At 30.9% G+C, this 16,769-nt stretch overlaps 1 protein-coding gene and 1 long non-coding RNA gene across 6 annotated transcripts in view; one reads left to right on the plus strand and one right to left on the minus strand.

Annotated features, from left to right (window-relative positions):
* Positions 1–16,769, plus strand: part of LOC143223218 (tyrosine-protein phosphatase 69D-like) — a 337,627-nt gene that overhangs the window by 152,702 nt on the left and 168,156 nt on the right. The window lies entirely within an intron of this gene.
* LOC143223222 (uncharacterized) overlaps positions 1–16,769 on the minus strand; it is a 114,673-nt gene that overhangs the window by 96,390 nt on the left and 1,514 nt on the right. The window contains exon 2 of the long non-coding RNA XR_013012758.1: positions 5,707–5,809. This is a non-coding gene — a long non-coding RNA (uncharacterized LOC143223222). The remainder of the gene's footprint in view (positions 1–5,706; positions 5,810–16,769) is intronic.

Raw genomic sequence — 16,769 nt, forward strand, 5'->3', positions numbered from 1 at the left:
TTACATTTTCCCTATTAAATGCTAAAAATAGTTTTTTTTATTTTTGTTTTCCCTTTTCTTATTTTAATCTTTCGAAGTTTTGCTCAAATAAATGGTTCAGTCTAACAACGCAAAATGCATATATTTTCTTTATGTTCATTGGCCTTAAGATTTTGGCCGGCAGAGTATGTGACATGGGTGTTTTTATTTTTAGCACGTACCTTCAAATTTCAAAAATTGTTATTCATATTGTAGTTTCATCAGTAAAAAAAACAAATGTGAACATAGTCATAGTCTGAGAGATACTATGAAAGTTTTGCTAACCCTCCGTTTGTCTTTTTCTAAAGTTATGGAATGTAGGGTGTAAGTCAAACTCTGACAAATGACACGAAAGTTTTTAAGAGCATGGTGCGTGAAGTGTATATTAAAGGTACAAGTTACGTTAATAGCTTTATCCACCAATAGGCACGTTTTATATACCGTCCAACCTAATTTTCCAATTAAAAACTGTGGAGTTATAATTTTAATTTCTATCTTCATAGTTGGAAGAAAGCTACGCAGTTTTGATTATTAAGACGATTTTGATTTCCATTTGAAAAGTAGTATTGTACATCTTAGAATTAAAAACTAATATTAATTCTCTAATAAACTATTCATCATTCTGAGCTCAATAACAGTTTTAGGAATAACATCTTGATGGCTCAGCGCTAAATCTGTTAACTCGTAACGCTAAAAAATTAGGTTTCGATACCCGTAGCGAGTACAATACAGCTAACACATTGAGTAGATTTTGTGCATTACAATAAGTAAACGTTTATTAGAAATATTTTAAGTAATCTATTATAAAAGCAGCGAAAAATATTTGGCTACAGTGCATGTTTATTTCTTCTTGATGTGAATTTAATCAACGTATAATTTTACCTTTTAACAAAAAATGTGTTAATAGAGAATGTGAGTATTCAGAATACAGGCTATAACCTTGTTAACCATAATCATTCAAATACAAAAAGAGGTTAAGGTGGTAGAGACATGATTATTTTCCAACAAATAATTTTCCTATCAACTTTCCCATTGAATATTTCTTGTGTTTTGGTGTACATACTCAAGTTACAAGGGAATACAAGTATCTAACCAATCTATGGATACTTTTTCGATAACCAACTTCAAAATGAAACTCTCGTGTTCATGAGTCAAATTGTTTCACAATGTTTGCTAGTTTGCTTTTATAAAATAATATTTGATCTGTAAAAAGTCATTTTTCCCGAATATATTTTCTTTGTCTTCACAGGTTTATTCCTCAAACTATTTTTAGTTTCATAATTTCTTTTCAGGCACATTGTGTAAAAAAACACAAAACTGACTTATTTTTTTCGCAACATGAAAGGCAAAATGTATATTATTATTCAGAGTCGGCTAGTTTCGGTAACACAGTTACTATCCTCAGCTCTGATGATAGAAACAGTGTTATTGAAACTAGCCAACTGTAACTAATAATAAACATTTTGCCTTTCATTGCGCCATAAACTTTGGTTTGGGATTGTTTTTATCTGAAAATTCTTAGTTTCTTCAGTAGAATTTCAGTATGACTTTATTCAGTTTGTACGACGGTTTCAGTTTAAGTTGCTCAGAAGATACGTCACATAGGAACAGTGTTGAAATGAATGTAATAGAATATTATAAAACACATTACAATAAAAAAATTAAAAAGTTCAGAGTAATGGAAAATTTCGAAGTTGCGATTTTAAGTTCCCATGAAACCCCCCTTCTTTTAACTAATCAGATTTCTACTCTTTGAAAATCGTGCTTGAACACACCATAAATTCTTGTTTAGCTACACTACTTGGCAGTAGAATATAAATAAAAACAAATATAAAAATATTACCCAACTTCTCTTCACAAATAGTAGTTACCAAGGTAAAAGAAAAAAGTAAAATTCCTGACCATATGTTCAACTCATCAAAGTCCAAGACTTTAATCCAATTAGGCTTAAAACCTTTAAAGAAATATGCTTATCGAGATGATATATATTTATTTTCTAACAATGTAAAACTTGTCACGTTTCAACCCTCTCGGTTACTGGCTTAGCTTAAGCCTTTCTAAGAACACTTACCTGTCTGAAAACGAATACTGGGAACGAATTCCAAGTATCAGAAGCTACAAATAAAACATAAATACTACTATGTTTTAGATGCTCAAGAAAACGAATAACTTTTTTCCAACAATTTCTCAAGTATATTGAATTTTTTATGTTCCAACTCAAAATAAGTCAGTTATGATCCATTTATTTAATTTTAGATCTCTTATCACAGAGAAGTTCTAAGATATCTGCTTCTTATATTTTTCTTGGTTTTATTGGCGTGAAACTCTTGTTTTAATTACTGTGGCATCAAAATCATAAAATCTATTTAAAATAGTAAATTTAAATAATGTTTTCATTATTTACTGTATAAACTAGAAAACAAGTTCAAATATGCACTTATTCTTTCGTTGGTTGCTAGCTAGACATTCACAACGTTCTTGTATATGTATAGATTAAAACTTTAGTAACGTTGACATGAAACTAAACTACATCTAATCTAATTCTATATTTTGGGTCCCCCTCTAGTACAGCGGTAAGTTTACGGATTTACAACTCTAAAATCAGTCGCTCGATTCCCCTCGGTGGACTCAGCAGATAGTCTGATGTGGCTTTGCTATGTGAAAACACACACAATTATTTTTTGGCATCGGTTTAAGTGTCATTGCAATAGTAATATTACTGCCATTACTTTAGCTGTTCCGTAAGTTCTACGGCTGAAGCCCTAAAACATTTTCTGATAAAATTAAAACAAAATTTTAATGCTTATTGCATGAATTTAGAAAGATAAATTGATATTTACCTTAAAAACTAATGGAAGACAGTGAACAGAAATAGTTTCACTTTTGTAACATTCGTGGCCAGCCTCTCTCTCTCTCTCTTAGCTAGAATTCATGCAAATTTAATAATAATTAGTAATTACCCAAGCAGAAACGGTGAGTTAAGAAAAAAATAAACGTTATAGCTAGCTATCGAATATTAACAATAATCATAAGATTTAATAAAACGATGCGGTATATAACCAAGAATATATGTTACTCCGCCGAACAGAAATGAATAAATATTAAATTCGTTCTCATATGATAAGAAAGTCAGTCCCTTTGGAGACTTCAGTAAACTCGATCAATAGCTTACATTTCCATGATAATTAAGAAATATGCTAAACTTTGCGTTTTAAAATTTAAAAGAAAATTCACTTCATATGTAGTTGAGTTTATTTCTCCTTTTTTTAGCTAAGGATTATTATATTTCAAATGAGTATCATGTGTTCACTGTGAAGAAATAATGCACTAATATTTTTAACATGTTTGCATTTCGGTACTTTATACAGTCATAGTCTAATTCAAGAATAAGATGTTATTCTTAAGCACAGAAGCTAAACAAAAAACTATCTGTGCTCTGCTCACAACGGATATTTAAACCGGTTTCCAGCCACTGGGGGAACCAAGAAAAAGAAGACATTTTTACTACAGTTCCTTTGGTAAATTCAAACTAAACGACAACTTATTCGACACAGACTAAGGGGTGGGTCAGAGGCCTCAAGGTTTAGACGTAGCCATCTGTAATTTTGAATTTCTGATCAAAGAGAAAACAATTAGTAATTAGCACCAGCTGCCTACATGCCTGAAGCTAAATTTTCGATATGTTAACCAGAAGACTACGTCTAGCTTTTGTACTTTATTTTCTTCTAACCTTGTATAACGGCTTTGTATATATGTATCATCAACTTATAATTCCATTTGTTTATTTTTGAATTTCGCACAAACCTACACGAGGGCTATCTGTGCTAGCCGTCCCTAAGTTAGCAGTGTAAGACTAGAAGGAGCAAGCTAGTCATCACCACCCACCGCCAACTCTTGGGCTACTCTTTTATCAACGAATAGTGGGATTGACCGTCAGATTAGAACGTTCCCACGGCTGAAAGGACGAGCATTTTTGGTGTGACGGGGATTCGAACTCGCGACCTTCAGATTACGAGTCGAACGCCTTAATCCACCTAGCCATGCCGGGCCTATAATTCTATTTTATTATAAACGTATCTGGAGTTTTGTATATATATGTACGTACTTTGTTAACAGTTCTTTTCTTATTTATAATAACAATTCTCAGATATATTATAGAAACATGAGATATGAGCAACTGATGCAAAGATACATGCAATTCGGCTGAAATCTTAAAAGCGTATTTACCTTGGCCTTAAAAAGTAACTTTAAGCTAGCTTACATTCAATTATTAAACGTACAAATTTGATAAGGTACTAGATCAATTAATAACAGTAATTAATTACATGTAGTGATCTTGAGTTGTGCCATATAATTTGTGTTCGTTAATAAGTTTGAACTTTACTCGTGAATGTTGAGTAACGGTCATGTACCGCAGAATTTCACCTGCAGATTTCTTCTACAGAAATATTTTTGAGCTTTATCATGAGCTATGAGTACATTTAACTGGTATGTTGTTTCGGTTCGTATGAATTATACAAAACTTTGTGATATACTCTTATCCTTATTCCGCTTACCTAAAGATATCTGTATAACAACAACCGTACATGTTTGCTGTTTTTGAATTAAGCACAAAGCTACACAATGGGCTATCTGTGCTCTACCCACCAAGGGTATCGAAACCCGGTTTTTAGCGTTGTAAGTCCGCAGACATACCGCTGAGCCACTGGGGGGCCAACCGTAAATGTCACTGGTAAACAGTCAATACGAATTCATTGCTAGGCTTTTTAATTTCTTGTATTTTTGAATAATTATTTGTTGTGTAATTACGTGATTCTTAAGAAATAAACCATTTTTTCATTTCCTTATTATAACCATTTCGTTTAAACGTTCAGACTAAGCTTACATATCTTGGTCAGTGTTATAAATACATTACGTTTTTCAAACTCTAGTTTGCTTTAATATAGATTCAGATTTGACATGCATTTTCTGAATAACTCACAATCATAATGACCAAATTATTGGAATTACGTTCAAAAACAATGAGAGAAATTTTAAAGTTCAACTTCTTTAAAAATGGTTTATATTAGATACAATATTACGGTCATTACGTATCCAATTTGCAAGTATAATGATTAGTCTTACAAAATCTACAGCAGTAACTCATTTACATTAAATGAATTACAGTATAAACTTACAAGAGTTATTATAATATGGAGCAATGAATAATAAATAGTTATAAGGATTATGTTGAAACCTCGCACAGAAAACAATTTTGTTGAAATTTTTAATAGGTTTTCATTGAAGGACAAAGTTTACTAGTTTTTTGTACTTTTTTATTGATCTTACTTCCTAATGAAGTGTGTGTATACATAAACGCTATGAGGTTAAAAACCGTTATACACATGTACTTCTCGCGCTAACGAATTTTTCTCATCAATATGCATAATAAAGTGGGAATAGTTAATTGCTAACACACATTTCAGTTTATTTTGAGATAAAAGCACATATAGGAGATACATAGGATCTTTAATAATATATCAGTTTAAAAGTACATTTAGAAAGTAGAAATAATATATAGCACATAAGTACTTATATATTATAACTTAAACCAAAATCTACCCAGGCTAAAATATAATAAGATAAATTAACGTGAGCCTAAGAATACATTTTAATTTAAAATAAAATTCATTTTTTCGTAAAACATACCTAATTTGCTAGTGAGGCATCGGTAGGTCTACGGATTTACAGCCCTAAAATCAGAGGTTCGATTTCCGTGAGTGGATATAGCAGATACCACGATGTGGTTATCCTGTAAGAAAAACACGCACACACAAAACATATCCAAAGATGAATTTGAATATTCTATAGACTATAAATAGGAATTTAAAATTGGTATTGATATATAATTATATTTGTTGTGTCTTATGTATCATAAATTATATTAACACGTGTTGGTTTTCACAGAACACTTGTACGTTTTAAAAGAAAATTGGTAATCACAGAAATAATATAACAAGACATCTGAATATCAGATTTGTTGTCTTTTGTTACTCAAAAGCAAAACTCATAGTTCTAGCTTTCTCAAATGGGGTAAATTCACATATATGTGTACATGTGTGTGTTGTTTCAATCAATAATACAACCATAATCACAGGTAAAACTAATCTAATCCCGATTACTAACGATTAATTTTAAAACTATGTCAAACAATTAACCACATTCAATTTAATCCATAAGTTAATTTAAATTTGTATCAAACCTATTTATGTACAAATAAACTGAATTATTTACATGTCTATTGTCCAAATGGGAATTGAGTTTTTAACCTTGCAATACAGCCATAGAGATAGAAAACCTTAAGAAAATGTATTATACATATGCAAAGATATATTTTTGATAAACATTAAATCAACGAACACTCTTTTTCTTTCTCATACTATATATTTTAGTTTATGTTTAACATTTAAATAAAATCTAATTTATTAGTTTGTCAATTGTGAAGGTATACGCCTCACTTCACAACCAAGCAAACCTTTATGAATTTATTATATGCCAAAAAAAACCATAAATCATAATACATTTTCTAATGGGTTTTCAATAAAATTAAAATATTAATGGCTGTTTTTAATCGTTTTCCTTAGCAAAGAAACAAAGACTCTACTAGAAATATGCCTTTGACTTTACCATTACATTGGGCCTAACATGGACTACAGATTAACCGTTAACGTCTCCAGAGTATGAATCTAAGGAATCGTAATTCGCGACATACGGATGTAAAATTTACTCTATATTTTGAGGTCTTGGTTGAGATATAAAAATAAAGGGATAATCTACTATTCAGTAAGACAAGAGTATCCCAGGGATTGGTGATGGGTGCTGTTGGGTAGCTGTCATTCCTCTTCCCTATCAGTTTAAAATTAGAGACAGCTAAGCACAGATAGCTTGGTTTGTTTACCACAAGCTATGCACAAAGCTATACAATGGGCTATCTATGCCTTGCCTACCACTGGTTTTTCACAGAATAATTGTATGTTTGAAAGAAAACGGGTATTCACAGAAATAATATAACAAGTCAAACATAACAAATAAATTGTCAAATTAAATTATTATGGTTTTCTTAATAAATTAAGTGCTGTTGAATATTCAGAAAAATTCATAAATCATTAAAACATCAATAATCCAATAAAACTGTTTTTAAAACAGTATGAGTGTAACAATACTGTGTTGGGTTTATTGCATATAGAATTTTTATACCTTTGCACAACAAATCTACAAACATAACATATATCTAGCATGTCACTCTACGAAAATGTAAAATTGTGTCGTATTTTCAGAGACATGCAAATATTTATTCTTACAATAATTCATATCAATTAAAACACCTAAAAAGCACAAAAAAGAGCTCTTATGATATTAACTATGATCATGTATGTATTTAAGGTTATTGAATTTATTTTAAAATAATATAATTAAAAACTATTAATGTAATATCTTATTTTTACAATCATTTGTGTTAATTGTTTTTTGTAGTTTTACTAATGTTTTTAAAATATTCTCTGACTATATAATAGACCGAGCATCGCCAAGTGTGTTAAGGCTTTCGACTCCTAATCTGAGGGTCGCGGGTTCGAATCCCCGTCGCACTAAATATGCTCGCCTTTTTAGCCGTGGAGGCGTTATAAAGTAACGGTCAATCACCCTATTCGTTGGTAAAAGAATAACCCAAAAGTTTGGCGCTGGGTGGAGATGACTAGCTGCCTTCCCTCCAGTCTTACACTGCTAAATTAGGAATGGCTAGTGCTGATAGCCCTCGTGCAGCTTTGCGCGAATTTCAAACAAACTATATAACTTTATTGTACTTTCTGCAAAACCGAAGATAGTATATAAAAACTCAGATATTTTTAAACCAGGAGAAATATGTGTATTTTTATATTTATTAAATAATTCTTAATAAAAATTGGATAATGCATAATAAAAATAATACACACAGTATTTTCAACATTCATCCAGCTGACAGAAACTTTTAAGTTATAGGTTTGTTTGAAGTTAAACACAAAATTACACAATGGAATCTGTCTTCGGTCCACCACGGGTATCGAAACCCGGTGCCTAAAGTGGTGAGTCTGCAGAGATACTTCTGTGCAAATATAGTTTGCACTTTTTTGGTAATTTAGGAAATTGTGTGTATGTGTGTTTGTTATATAATAACCACAACATGCTATCTCCTGTGTGCACCGAGGAAAATAGAATCTCTAACTGTAGTGTTGTAAACCCAAAGATTTATTGCTGCCTCACCGGGGATTAAGTTATAGCACTATTTAAAAACTCTTATATCCAACAATGTGAAAAACTCTTACAAAAACAAAACATAGAAAAACAACAAACTTAATGTATAAAAAATGTCCAGTTTTATTGCTTATAGTTCTAATAAATTAAAACTGCTAATTTGTATAACTTGTTTGGCTTGTCAATGATATGCTTTGATTTTACTGGTGTAAAGAATTCTTTTCTAGAATAATCAGAATATAAATGCAAATCGCCAACATCGCAGTTAAGAAGGCGAACAGGGGTGAAAGAAGAAAGTTACTTTGAAGAAATTAACAAAAAAATGTTCAACTGATTAGTAATGTTATATATATATATATAAAAAGCCTAATAAAAGTACACTTTCTTCAGTACACTTTTGAAATTCTCGTATCTGTTGAAGTTTACTTAAATGTTTATAAGTTTGAATTTCGCAGTTATTACAAATGTTAATTACTAGTGGTTATTTTTATTTAAACATATTTCTAACAAGAACTGTTAAGTCAACACCACAGCTACTTGATAATTTAGTTATGAAATGAAAGGTTTTTTCAAGCTTTACCGTTATATATGAGACAACTAATCCCTGTATTAGTTCTGTTTTCTATTAACGCCACTAATGAAATAAAGATTACTTTTTATAGTTTGCTAATTATGATATAGAAGTGAGTGAAATGTCCTGATCAAGTATAGTAGAAATCAATAATATATTAATACAGTTTAAAAGAAGACACTGAATGTGTATTTTATTTTGGTTATTTATAGGTTTAATGTAGGATTATAATGGAAAAATAATAAAATCCTAAATTAGTAATGGGACACACAAAGCAATATAAATTAATCATGTACTATTATTGCAAAATTAAATTAATCGATTTTTATAACTATAGAAATTCAACACAAAAAATGTTAGGTTTATTGCATCTGTTATAGTTTGAGTAGTAAATCATTGCAGTTGGTATTTTGTTAACATTAGCAAATCCTTAACTAGCAAAGGTTTTCCCTAGATAATCTCAAAATGGCAAGTTTATTAACCAAGCTTGTACAAACATTTGTTTCTATTAAGTTACATACCGTTAATTGTAAATATACTTATATTAGATGACAAAATATTGATTTTAAATATTAAAATCCACAGCAGAAAAATACCAAACTCGTGTTTACGAATTATATTTATAAATAAATCTAAAACACTAACTATTTTGAGGAATGAAACTTGATAGAATGAACAGCAACTGTCTGTTGTGGAGATACAAGTGTAGAGGACGACGTTTCGAAAGGTGCCATCCATTCTACAAAGTTTCATCATGAATACTCTGCCTAAACAATCTATTAGAGAATATTTTGAGGAATATTGTTGCATATATTTTATACACCCAAAAAAAAAGCTTTTGACATACCTTAAAACGTAAAGAAATAATTTTTGATATTGTATCAGAAGCATTTCTTGGGTTCTGCCAAGCAATTATTTGCATAATAAGGGGCAAATAATACAGACTGTCAACTTTCAATCCTACCGTTTTTCACAATGATCAAGCTTTGAACTCCCTTTATGACCTCCGGAACGGAAGTTATATTTTCACCTATGTGTCTGTTTGCCAGCAAGATTTGTCAAAAACAGCTAAATGGATTGGAACGAAATTTAGAATACATTGGATCATTGATCTAACTTAGAACACTGATTAGTTTATAGAGGGTCAATATTAAAGGCTAATGTCATAGCCAGGTCAGGGAAATCCAAAATCCCTATCTGTTAATATTGGGACCGATTTTTCACCTAAGTTTTGTTCTGTAATTCAGTCAAAAATGGTCAGATTTTGATAAAACTCAGTGGACTTACGTATAGTAATAATTCTTAGTGTGAGTTAATAACAACGTATGTATGGACACATTTTCATTTTTTTTTTAGCTGAATGTGGTCAACGTTGCGTGGCGAAGTGTAGTGCTGTATTGAGTGACCCTGTTGTTTACTATTCATATTAATGATGTGCATAATATTTGTATTTTATATACGTATTTCTGAAGATGACACTAAAGTAACAGAATATTCAAAAAATACAAATCAATCAAAATGCATAACCACGTAACCAAAATGCAATTATTCCAATGTATTTATGAAATTAGAAATATCATATTATTAAAGTATATTTCGAACTATGTTACTTTTTTTTCCCCGTATGGCATAATATCAAAAGAAAGGTGAAAAAAGTTTTTTGAAATAAAATTAACTAGTTCAAAACGATGTACTTAAACTGAAAACTGATCAAGTTTTAGCTATACGCGTATTCTTCTGATCTAATATTTTGTTGTCGTACAATACATGTTAACATTAAATGTACATTACTGATTTAGGTTTAAATGGTATCATCATAAAACCAAAATTATTTTACAAAAAGACCTGATACTGAAGGTTATGTAATATAAATATCGATAAGATTTTACCTCAAATCAATAAGTCGTGAAATAATTTAGCATTGGAAGAACTCATTTTTTATTTGAATTACTATATAATTATAGAACTTATTTAATTAGTCAAAAACAAATAAAGAAAACTTCAACCCCAATCTACCATAAAGTATAAAAAAAGAAAATTAATTAGGTTTAATATAAATTATTCTTATTTAGAGACATTTTTAGTAATGCAGTGAAAATAAAATATAAAAAGTTACTTTGCCTTCGTGACATTTCTCATTATTAGAACTAACTATTTCAGTTTAAAATATTGCAAAACATCATTGATATTTGACCACGTGTTATGTCAATGAAATGTAAAATATTATTGAAGCATAGTAATAAATTGAGAAGGAAATTAACGTAAATACACTTAAGAATGTCAAAAATATGCATGTTAAAACTATTAACATGACACTTTAGTGACAGAGGACGTTGCAAAAAGCATCATTTTTATCCTAACTGTATTCTTAACACCTTGATTTAGATGATAGATAGTGTTTAATAGTTAGAGATATATCTGGTGGTTGAACAAATTACTTATTGCATTAAACCCTAGCGCCGTTCAACATTTCTTGCAATTGAAAATTCGCTCTTAATCTATAGGGTATCTTTGAGAAAACAACAACAATTAAGCAACGTTTTCCACATGGGTGCATTTAAGAAAACTTGCCGTCTCGCTAACAAGCACAATGCCATGTTACTTAAACACATTGATTGTTCCTTAAATTCATGTGGAGATTTCGTAATGTAAAAATATTGAATTCTGCAATGTTGAATTATGTTCCTTTGCACAATATAAAAAGATATTTTGGGTTATATAAATATTTTATATGCATTGTCGTGTATTCAACATACAAACTTCTGATTTTTTTTTGGGGGAGTGGTAGTGGTGGTGACTGTCTAATATTTAGAAACAGTACTTATCTTCTAAATTTTAACTACGTTTTGATTAAAAAAAAATTAAATATGTTGTTTATTTGTTTTAAATTTACACAAAGCTAGTCAAGCTCGAAAACTATCTGCGTTAGCCGTCTTTAATGTTAAAGTTATAAACTAGTTGGGGGGCAACAAATAAACACCACCTACCGCCAACACTTCAGCTACTCTTTACTACCAAACAGTAGGATTGACCGTGATGTTGTGTCATCCACACAGCTAAAAGAGTGAAATTATTCGGGATTCGATCCCAGTAATTACAGATTGTGAGTTGAGTGCTTCAGCCACCAGGACATGCTAAGCCTTTTAATGTGCTTGTAGCTTGTTAAAAACATGTAATGTTTTATGAAACTAACTATTAATTAAAACATCATTAAATTGAATGTCATTTTTGTCGTTCATCTTGATCGTCTAACATGACATATTTTCACCTTGGTTCTCTAATGACAAATATTTACTATCACATGAATCTTATCCTTCAGTTCATTTCAATTTCTTTTTAGCTTCATAAACTTTGAGACTTACCCCTAAGCCACCAGGGGGACTTTTCCTTCAACAGAATTTTGATAATATCTTTGTTTCAATTCGAAACCAATAGGACCAACAATTATGTCTGCAGCAGAAGCAGCTGTCGATTGACTGAACAAGTTATTTAATTAATTAGTGTCTCTTCTACATTTAAAGAAAAATGACTCTATATTGTTTTATGAATAACTTAAGTGTTTTGTAACTCGTCTTATTCAGAGATCACTAACCATGCATAGCTGTACTAATTTTCCATTTTTGACCAGAAGTAAGACAGCTAGCTGGTCAACATCATCCACTACAAATACTCGGCTTTTCTTGTGTGATCGTACATGACGATTTGACTGTCGCTCTTATAGCATATCTACAGCAAACAAAAAATGTTGTTTTACGACTACGAATCACGAACTGTTGATCCTCAGATTCGCGATCAGGACGTGCGCCACTAAGCAGCACCTATGGTAACCAACAATAAAATAAATTATAACCTAAACATCTTTCTCCTGGCTGATCCCTGACCATTTAGTTTAACAATACACATCCTCTAACAGGGAGATTTTTGGCTGCAGGAATGTTAAGAACCCAGTCAATAAAACATGTTCATATAGTGACAAATTGAGTAAATGAAAAGCTAAAAGAGTCAGCATTCAGCGAAGGTTATGATTACAAAATAAAAGAACTATTTAACCTTATAATAAAGTTGAGTTTATCCAGTGGTAATCATCAAGAAGCTAATATACAAGGTGAATATGGCTATGGTTCACAAACCAGTAGCTCATAAGTTTAGGACCAACCTTTAAATGAATGGCTGTTTTCATGAGAAAAATGCCCATAGAAACTGAGGAAGCAATAAGTGAATTTTAACACAATTCTAGAAAGCCTCCGAGACTGCATGCATTTGTATATTTGTACATAAACACTATATGTAATGTTACATTATCCATTCATTTAAAACAACATGGAGTTTCAACATAAACAAAGCCGACTTAATAAATTAGAGAATGTGTTGATATGAATGTATAACTTTTATTCGTTAAGTACCCAGATAACTCTATACCATGACTATTATCTTATATTCACTATTCCAAACACATTATATTTATTTCTATTAATATAAAGAGCAATAGAGCTTTCCTGGTATGAATATTTGTGTCGTATGATTCTTATTTTTAAAAAATGCTAATCTAATTTTCGGTAACTTTGCTATTGTATATAACACTTTTCTACCATTTCATTTACATAAATAAATATTTATATTACCATTCACCCGTACGTATAAACACGTCTAGGCTGTAACACTTTCATTTTAACTATATTGGCGTTCCAATAAGATAAGAACTCTCCTGCACCATAACTGTAACAAAATGGATGTTTGTTATTTGGAAGTACAGTCTTAGTCGCGAATAACGGTTCACAACCAGTACAACTCTTCGTTTACCAAACTTAGATAATACGAAACGCAGTAACAGGAAAACTAATAAATCTTGAAACTAACATCTTCTGTATGCAATCTAATATCACTCGGACTCAATCAGTTACATTTTTATGGCGACTCTATGAGCCTATTCAGCTAAAGTGTTAGTTCTTCCAAGTGTTAGAGTATATAATATAATGTTTAGAAAATTATTTGAACTTTATATGTTTAATACAATATCAGTACTCTGGAATTTAATACATAATATTTTAAAATTTGCTTCACTGTATTAAGAAACGCGCTGTATATTGCTAAGTTTCAAAAATAATATAAACACAGTTAAGGAATAGTAATATAGCAAGGTATAGTTAAGTATTTCGACGGCATTTATATAATACTTTCAAACAAGATGTAGAGAAAATAGAAGTTAAACATTGATTCACATTGCTTTTTCCTTCAGTTTTGCATGGAAACAGATTAAGTGGTTAACAAATTCGAACGTAGTTTATATAAGAGGAAAGCATATAAAACTAAAACTAAAAAAAACTATAAAGAATACTTTATAGTTTAGTATAAAACTAAAAGAATACTTATCACTTGTAAATTTGGCATTTGTCAATTTTACTCTTTACTTTCACACACACACATTTTTGTTGTTTTTTTACTTTCGCGCAAAGCTACTAGAGGGCTATCTGCGCTAGCCATCCCAAATTTAGCAGTGTAAGACCAGGGAGAAGGGAGCTAGTCATTACCACCCACTGCCAACTCTAGGGCTACTCTTTTACCAAAGAATACTGGGATTGACCGTCACATTATAACGCCCTCACGGCTGAAAAGGCGAGCATGTTTGGTGCGACGAGGATTCGAACCCGTGACCCTCGGATTTTGAGTCGAACGCCACATACACACATATATATATGTACACGTAGTATGTTACATATTATACTAAAACAAGTCCATAAATAAATTACACCTCTGTTTTGTGCTGTTTGTATATATACGTGTATATTTAACGTTGTCAAATAACGTGTTGTAATAAATCACTCTAACATAAATATACTACAGGTGTCATTCTTTTCTGTTTTCATGTCATCAATCATGACACAAAAAAGGTTTCCTTCAAACTATTTTGTATATGATTCTATATTTATCTTATTTTAAATAACTAATACTACCGCTGATCCATAGACATGTCTGATATACAGATAAAAGCTTGTTATGCTATTACCATTGCCTATTGTGTAAATTAAGGTTCACGTGCTTATGTTAATTCTAAGCACAAACACCTGTCATGTACGCCATATAAATAGAGCTTTTATGTGAGCTAGGTTCATTAAGAGAACAGAAGGGTTCTGTATAATTATAGTGATCGAACTTATACAAGATTGGATACCTCATCAACTTCTAAGCAGCGATCTTTAAAACAAATAGAAGCAATAGACTGTCGTGTTTTATGAAGTCACTTGTTTCAGTCACTGTTTTCGTATGGGCAAAATTTATATTCCAGGCACAATCAATCGGTTGTACAGTTAAAGACGTATTTGGCTGGTGAAATACTTTTTATGATATATTTCTTTCTTTACTGCTTTAAAACACACGTATCTTTGATAGTATGAATTGGGTTTGTTCTCCGAAATTAAAAAAGAAATTGAATACTTTTGAAATGAATAAAATCTTTGTTGATGAATTAAACTGCACAACTGTTTTTTTTTCGTCCAATCCGTACATAAAATTTTATTAACTTCTGGTAATGTCCAAACGTAGCTAAGTTTTTATAAAGTAAATTTGGAATAAAAATAGAAACATTCGATACGTCACATAAAAATTATATGTGTTATTAACAGACTTTATGTTTTTCTTGTTTTTTCTGTTTTTTTGTATTTAACATAAAATTCATAACGATAGAAAAAAAACTTGCATTATCATTAACGAAAGTATTGTGTATGAAACAGATTAATTAGAAATACTCACGTCAAAGATATCTTAACGTCAAAAATACAAAATAAACTGAATTAATGACTTAATAGTGATTAATAAAACACGTTGACTAACACTATTAGAAAAAAATAAATAAATTAGGATTAATGTCCAGTTTATCTAGTAATATACGTAAATCTGCATTGATACAGAAAAATCTAATACTAAATCACCGAAAGAAAAGACAAAACTATTTGTTGTGGTCCATTTCAACGAATAAGTGAGGGCAGTCCGAAGCTGTTGCTCAATAAACTTCATGTTTGACGACTGACAAGAAATGTGGAAGTAATCTACATAGAGACTATTTCCAATTGTAGAAGGAAGTTTATCAGTTGTAACATTATTCTTGATACTGAAAAAGGTGGCATTCCAGGCATAGCTTTTAATTACTCCAAGTTCCTGTGTGAAAGAAAGGGAAAGGGTTGAACCCACACTGATTTGTTAAGTAAACCGTTACAAATAAAAACGGTAAATAGTCACAAAACTCATAGGAGTGCCGGTTCTATAAAACGCCTTACCTCCATGTAGTGTCATAAGCCTTCTCAAAATCAAACAAAATGAAAACAGAATGTTCTCTCATGAAGAAGGCTTCCCTGAATAATGTTTTAAGTTGAATGAGGTGGTCCATTGTACAGCACTGTTGATTAAACCTACATTGGCTGGATGAGAGGAAACTGTTTGATTCAAAGAACCAAATGAAAACACCATTAATCATTCTTTCCAAAGCCTTACAAAGACAGCTAGTCATAGCAATAGGACAATAATTAAAAGAAATCTTGGAGTTTCTTCCAAGCTTAGAAAAAAAGTGAAATAACAGCCTCACACCAAGACTGAGAAAAAACGTTCTTCTGCTAGACCGGTTAAAAACACAATTATTTTCAGACCATTAAAGTCGAAGAGAGATTATATTGCACAAAACCACAGTTCTCATTTTATAATGGTGTGGTTTTTTCTGCTAGTTATAGCTTACATTTCTACACATCACAGTCCACCCCACTCACATGTGAAGAATACCTGTGCACCAAATCTATCGGCAAGGCTGCGGTGAATGAGGACAGTTATGTGTATATGATTCTAAAAAATAAATAGTCTTTAGTTTTGCACCAATATTTTACTCCCGTAGCTACCACACGTAAGAAAGGATTAGTAAAACAACGTC

This window comes from Tachypleus tridentatus, chromosome 8 (assembly GCF_004210375.1).
Source record: "Tachypleus tridentatus isolate NWPU-2018 chromosome 8, ASM421037v1, whole genome shotgun sequence".
NCBI lineage: Eukaryota > Metazoa > Arthropoda > Merostomata > Xiphosura > Limulidae > Tachypleus > Tachypleus tridentatus.